This window comes from Rutidosis leptorrhynchoides, chromosome 6 (genome assembly GCF_046630445.1).
Source record: "Rutidosis leptorrhynchoides isolate AG116_Rl617_1_P2 chromosome 6, CSIRO_AGI_Rlap_v1, whole genome shotgun sequence".
NCBI classification, from domain to species: Eukaryota; Viridiplantae; Streptophyta; class Magnoliopsida; order Asterales; family Asteraceae; genus Rutidosis; species Rutidosis leptorrhynchoides.
In genome coordinates this window covers 65,361,550-65,369,342 of record NC_092338.1, presented here as the reverse complement: position 1 = coordinate 65,369,342, position 7,793 = coordinate 65,361,550, and positions in this window count along the sequence as shown.

Sequence of the window (7,793 nt, the reverse complement as noted above, 5' to 3'; positions counted from 1 at the left end):
CATGAAAAATCGCCATCATGCACCTTTGAAAGGTTGCAGGGGCGTTACAAAGTCCAAATGGCATGCGTTTGTAAGCAAAAGTACCATAAGGGCACGTGAATGTGGTTTTCTCTTGATCTTCGGGTGCTATTGGAATTTGAAAATATCCGGAAAATCCATCTAGAAAACAATAGTAACTATTTCCGGCTAATCTTTCCAACATTTGATCTATGAAAGGTAAGGGAAAGTGATCTTTTCTGGTGGCGTCATTTAATTTTCTATAATCAATACATACACGCCATCCTGTTACAGTCCTAGTAGGAATAAGCTCATTTTTCTCATTTGTAATGACAGTCATGCCACCCTTCTTAGGCACGCATTGAACTGGGCTTACCCATGGACTATCAGAAATTGGATATATCAAACCTGCATCCAGCAGCTTAATAATCTCTTTCTTAACTACATCTTGCATATTAGGATTTAGTCTTCGTTGGCGTTGCACATACGTTTTATGACCTTCTTCCATAAGGATTTTATGTGTGCAATACGAAGGACTTATTCCTTTAATATCATGAATCTTCCATGCAATGGCTGGTTTATGAGCTTTCAACACAGAAATGAGTTGTGATTTCTCATTTTCAGTAAGAGAAGACGATATTATTACAGGTAATTCAGATTCACCATGTAAATAAGCGTATTCCAAATGGTTTGGAAGTGGCTTTAACTCTAATTTCGGAGGTTCTTCTATCGATGATTTATATCGATATCTGTCTTCTTCTTTTAGCATTTGAATTTCTTCTGTTGTTGGTTCATATCCATTAGCTATAAGTGTAGCTAACATTTCAGCTTCATCAATTGGTTCATTACCTTCTCCTAAAGAACATTCTCCTGTTCCTTGTAATTCTGGAAATTCTTCTAATAATTCTGCATGTGCATCTATAGTTTTAATATAATAACATGTATCATCTGCAGATTGTAGTTGTTGCATTGCTCTATCAACTGAAAAGGTAACACTCTCATCCTCTATACTTAGGGTCAGTTTCTTACCGAACACGTCTATCATTGCTTTAGCCGTGTTTAAGAATGGTCTTCCTAATATGAGAGGAACTTGAGAATCTTCTTCCATGTCCAAAACAACAAAATCTACTGGAAATACTAAAGTACCAACTTTAACTAGCATGTTCTCCATTATCCCTCTAGGATATTTTATTGATCTATCAGCTAGTTGTATGCTTATTCTGGTTGGTTTCAATTCTCCAAGGTCTAGTTTAGCGTATAGTGAATACGGCATTAGATTTATACTAGCACCTAAGTCTGCTAATGCTTCTATTGAACTAAGACTACCCAGAAAACATGGAATTGTGAAACTTCCTGGATCAGATAGTTTTTCTGGTATCTTATTCAACAGCACTGCTGAACAATTAGCATTCATAGTAACAGCCGAGAGTTCTTCCATTTTCTTTCTATTCGTGATCAGATCTTTCAAGAATTTAGCATACCTTGGCATTCCTGAAATCACATCAATGAAAGGAAGATTTACATTTATCTGTTTAAACATATCCAAGAATTTGGATTGCTCGGCTTCAAGTTTTTCTTTCTTCATTTTACTCGGGTAAGGAAGTGGTGGTTGGTATGGTTTAACATAAGGTTTATCCTTAACTGTGTTATCTTCATTAACCTTTTCAACTACCGGTTCTTTTTCCTTATCTTGATCAGGTTGTGGTTCTTGTGTAGTAGGAATAGTTTCATCAGAAGTTACAGGTATTTCAGGTGGTTTAAGTGTTGTACCACTTCTTGTGGTAATAGCTTTAGCTGTTTCATTCCGGGGGTTAGCGTTTGTATCACTTGGTAGACTTCCCGGTTTTCTTTCACCTATTAACCTTGCTAGGTTACTTACTTCTTGTTCCAGATTTTGAATAGAAGCTTGTTGATTTCTAAATGCTTGAGCATTTTGTTCATTGGTTTGTTTTTGAGATGTGAAAAACTGCGTTTGAGTTTCAACTAGCTTCGTCATCATATCTTCTAAATTCGGCTTTTTATCATCGGTTTGTTGTGGTGGTTTGTTTTGAAAATTCGGTCTTTGCTGATTGTAAGTATTATTGGATACTTGTTGATTGCTAGGACCTTGTTGGTTATTGTATGGAATATTTCGGTTATAATTCTGGTTTTGATTGTAAATCGGTCTTGGCGGTTGATAATTATTTTGATAATTATTTCCAGGCCTTTGGTTTATGTATGAAATATTCTCTCTTTGTTCCATTGTTAATTCAATACTGAGACAATCTTTTGTCAAATGTGGTCCTCCACACTGCTCACAACTAATTCGTATAGCATGAATATCTTTAGTCATCTTTTCCATTCGTCTCTCGAAAGCATCTATCTTTGCGGAAATGGAATCTAAGTCATGGCTAGAATCGGCTCTAGCTGCTTTAGATGATCTAATGATATCTTTTTCTTGGTGCCACTCATGTGAGTGAGAAGCAGTATTATCAATAATTTTGTAAGCATCAGTTTCGGTTTTCTTCATAATAGAACCACCAGCTGCTATATCTATGTCTTTCCTTGTAGTGATGTCGCATCCTTGGTAAAATATTTGTACTATTTGACAGGTGTCTAAACCATGTTGCGGACATCCTCTTAACAACTTTCCATATCTTGTCCACGCCTCATATAGAGTTTCATTTGGCTTTTGTGTGAACGTAACAATTTCTGCTTGAAGTCTTACGGCTTTAGATGCAGGAAAAAATTGTTTAAGAAATTTGTCAATTAAAACGTCCCATGTATCGATCGCCCCTTCAGGTAACGATTCCAACCAATCTTTGGCTTCTCCCTTTAAAGTCCAGGGAAATAACATGAGATATATCTGTTCATCCTCCACTTCTCGGATTTTAAATAGTGTGCAGATCCTATTAAAGGTACGTAGATGTTCATTTGGATCTTCCTTCGGCGCACCACTAAATTGGCATTGATTAGTCACCATGTGTAAAATTTGTCCTTTGATTTCATAATCTGGCGCATTAATGTCTGGATGAGTAATTGCGTGACCTTGGCCAGTGCGTTTAGCTCTCATTCGGTCTTCCATACTTAAAGGTTCCAGATTCTCCATAATTGAATTTGTTGAATCGGTATCACTAGATGATTATGATTTAATAGTTCGTTCCTCAACAATCTCTGTTTGAATGATTGGTGGTTCCGGAGGAAAGTTTAATGGTTCAGGATCTATGAACCGTTCCTGAATATTTTCTGGATTCTTAATTGTGAGGTCTGTTTCAAAAACTGGATTATCGGAAATTTGAACTGAAGTACTTGGTTGACTGGATGACGATTCTAAAGAAAAATCAACGGCGGTTATATTTGTTAAACGATGTCTTGATCTAGTTACAGGTGGTGAACGTACAAAAGGTGATGAACGTCTTGCTCGGTGCATTCACAGAATATCCTATTAGTTTTTAAAAGGAAAGAAAAATTATAATAAGTTATCCAATCAATAGACTTTTCTGATTTTGCCCACGTTTCGAATAGCCAAAAGATGCAGCAGAGGGGCAGGATTCGTTTGGTCTCAATATAATTGAGGACTGTTTGGCTCCAATAACCCGGTCCACGTACAAATCCAACTATTACTACGAACCAGAAAATTTTGATGTCTATCAATTTAACCACTTAAAATAAATTTTCGTAATTTTAAGAAATTTAGATAAGAAGTAGAATAAAATTCTAAGTCCTAAAAACTAGAATGGCGAGAAATAAGAAAGAAATAGATTGCGCGTCGAAAAATGTCGAAAAATAAAAGGTCGAAAAATAGGCGTCGAAAAATAAAAATAAGAAAGTAGTGCGAAATACGGCGTCGTAAAATTCTAAAGCACCTAAAACTTAGTCTAAGGAATAAGCACTTAAGGGATTTTACGGCAAAGCCTAAAAATTCTAGAAGTAAAAATAACTATGGCAAAAACTAAGTTTAAAATTAATTATGAGCTAAAAAATACAAAAGTTACGCTACAACGATTAAAAAGGTACAAAATATAAAAATATACAAAAAGTTGTAAAAAGTACAATTTTTATAAAAATATTATTTTTATATTATTTATTTAATAAAACTACTAATTTTACAATTTTAATAAAACTAATTAAACAAAATACATAAATATAAAGTAAAAAGTAAAAATAAAACTAAAATTAATAATAATAATAATAATTAAGTAATTAATAATAATAATAATAAATTAAAACCCGTGATTAGGGTTTTGTCCGAGTGTCAGAGGCCCTCCGCGAGTTGCGGTAAATAAAGAGGAAAACCCCGCGAGTCGCGGGGTTCAGGAATTCTGTTGACAGGTAGTACTTTTTACGCGTTTTTCTTTTTTTATTTTTATTTATTTTTCTGTTTTCTGTTTTTAATTTAAATAAACGATTTTTAATAAAATTTATATTTTTATAAATTAAAATAAAGATAAAGAAACTTATAAAACTTAAATATTTAACAAAATCCTAAAAATACTTATATTTTTGTTTTTCTTTTTATATTTTTCGAATATTTAAAACGTAATTTTTACAAAAACGACTTTTAATAAAAGTAAATAAAAATCTTTTTTTTTTTTTTTTATATTAGCGTTGCGCTTCCGGTTTTTAAGATAGGTCCCCGGCAGCGGCGCCAAAAATACTTGATGTCAAAGCAGAGGGGTATAAAATACTATTAAATTTTAGCAGAAAATACTATTAAATACGATACAATTTTACACAAGATATTTATTTATTTATAGAATGGATATACTTAAACCTTGCTACAACACTTATAGGCAGTGTACCTAATCGTACAGTAGTGTAGTTTTTAGTAAGTCCGGTTCGTTCCACAGGGAGATCTTTAAGCAAAGCTCAATGCTATATTAGTTTACTTTTATAAAAATACAAATATATATATAAGTAATATTATTATTATAAAGAGGGGTTTTTACCGTTTAATGACCGGTTTGTCGATTTTAAAACTTTAGTCGCAGTTAAAACCTAATGTAAAATATAAAATAAATACAAGACTTTAAATTAAAGCGTAAAGTAAATAACGATAATGAAATTGCGAATAATAAAAATGCGATAAAAATTAAATTGCGATAATTAAAAAGTACGATAATTAAAAGTGCGATAAAATGAAATAACAATAAATAAAATTGCGATAATTAGAAGTGCAATTAAATATACAATAAAGGAAATAAAATATGATATAAAAGAATTATGCTTATTTAAACTTCCGTAATCATGATGTTTGACGTGTTGATTTTAGTTTTATGCCCTTGGGTTAATTGTCCTTTGTCCTGGATTATTCAATATGTCCGTCTGGTTTTTGTCCATAACAGTCCATCAGTCATAAATATAAATTGCAAGTGTCCTTGTCAAATTATTATTATACCCGAAGATAAATATTCCAACTAATTGGGGATTCGAATTGTAACAAGGTTTTAATACTTTGTTTAATGAATACACCAGGTTATCGACTGCGTGTAAACCAAGGTTTTACTACTTTGTTAACAATTACACCAATTACCCTTGAATGTAATTTCACCCCTGTTTTAATTATTCTAGTGGCTATTAATCCATTCCCGTGTCCGGTTAAATGAACGATTATTCGTACATATAAATACCCCGCCCATCGTGTCCGATCGAGTGTATATGGTAAATTATAGGGACGCCCAATTGTAAATCTTTATATTAACATTAACAAACTTTCATTTAGTTAAACAAATATAAAGCCCATTAATAGCCCATAGCCTAGTTTCCACAAGTGTCGTTCTTTTGTCCAAACCCCAATTATGGTACAAAGCCCAATTACCCAATTTTAGTAATTAGCCCAACATCATGATTACTTCGTTTTAAACAAGCATAATAATAACTTAGCTACGAGACATTAATATAAAAAGGTTGAACATAACTTACAATGATTAAAAATAGCGTAGCGTTACACGGACAGAATTTCGACTTACACCCTTACAACATTCGCTAACATACCCTTATTATTAGAATTATAATTAAAATTAAAATATAAATTATAAATATAAATATATTTACGTATGAAGAGGAAGAGAAAAAAGATGATAAATTCGATCAGAATTCGGTTGGCTTTATAGCCAGAAATGAATTTTGGGGCTCCGCGACTCGCGGCAAAAAGCCCTTCAAACTCCGCGAGTCGCGGAGAGGTATTTTCATTTCACACCCTTGGAGTTTCTGGCTGCCGACGGTTTTAATAATATATATATATAATATATATATAATTAATATAATTAATTATATATTATATTATATTTATATACATAGTTAACTTGTAATTTTTAGTCCGTTGCGTCGAGTGTTAAGAGTTGACTCTGGTCCCGGTTCCGGATTTTCGAACGTCCTCGCGTATAATTTAATATCTTGTACTTTGCGTTTTGAATCTTGTACTCTTGTGATTTCGAGACGTTTCTTATCAATAATTGGAACCTTTTTGATTGTCTTTTGTTCTTTTGAGCTTTTTGGTCGTTTGCGTCTTCAAATCGTCGAATCTGTCTTTTGTCTTCACCTTTTATTATTTAAACGAATATCACTTGTAAATAGAACAATTGCAACTAAAAGCTTGTCTTTCTTGAGGAATAATGCTATGAAATATATGTTCGTTTTTAGCATTATCACTTTTCCTAGTACATTTAACTATATGCCTTAGTCATAGAACATTCCATAACCACGGATCTCCATAAACTTTTAATCTTATTCATTATGACTTCAATCAATTTCACTTTCCAACCCTTTTATCCAAGGAATTATCAAATTCTTATTTTACCATAAGAAACACGCGTGTACTCAAAGTTAACTGATTGATCAGTCATTCACATGCCCACTTTCCATAACTCACCAATGTAAACCCATAATTTGTACACCCTTGATAATGTATCCCCATTATCCTTATGCACACAATTATTACCATTACATTAGATGATGAGATTATAATTATAAACATACCTTAGTCAGTCCATTTCTAGAACCAAGAAGTAATGACAAGTAGTTTATAACGTCAATAGTTTCAACATCCATCTTTTGATCCAAGACACCACATCTATACCAAGTTTAAAATACAACAACTTGTAGATGTATCATCTTAGTGATCAATAGTAAACTTAACACATTTTAATATGCCATAGGATCACCATTATGAACTAAATCATAACCCATGGTTGACTTCTACAAGTATTAAAATACTTAAGTCACATCACAATAGACTTTGCTTATTCTCTCCAATACATATGCTTTATTGGTCAATTGATGTCATCACATACATCATACCACCACTCTCCAAAGCAACCCGGTAATTAGAAACAATTAAGCAATATCTAATCCTTGTTCCATATCAAAATATATTCGTTTCACTAACTTGCACCATTTTGATATATCATTAAATGATTTGTGGACATATCTTACCAATTACGAAAATATAATTTTGGTTCAATAGCTTACATATATTGGTAGACAATTAAACAACATGGAAACGTAATTCCATACTAATCATACATGGGTGTACCATGTAAACGATGGCCTCTTCAAATTCCTATGGCGTCGTGTCAATATCTCAACATGACCACCCGAATCAGCCACTTTACAATCATACAAACATATAGCCACTTTACAATCATACAAACGTATATACATATATGCATACGTATACATATTACATAATACAAGTCAACCATTGTATCTTTTTCAATGGTTAAGACATTTATTACCTTTTATTACTAACCATCAAAAAGTCTACCGATTGTTAACGACTATGCCATTGTACGACTTACTAACAGTCACAACGTTTA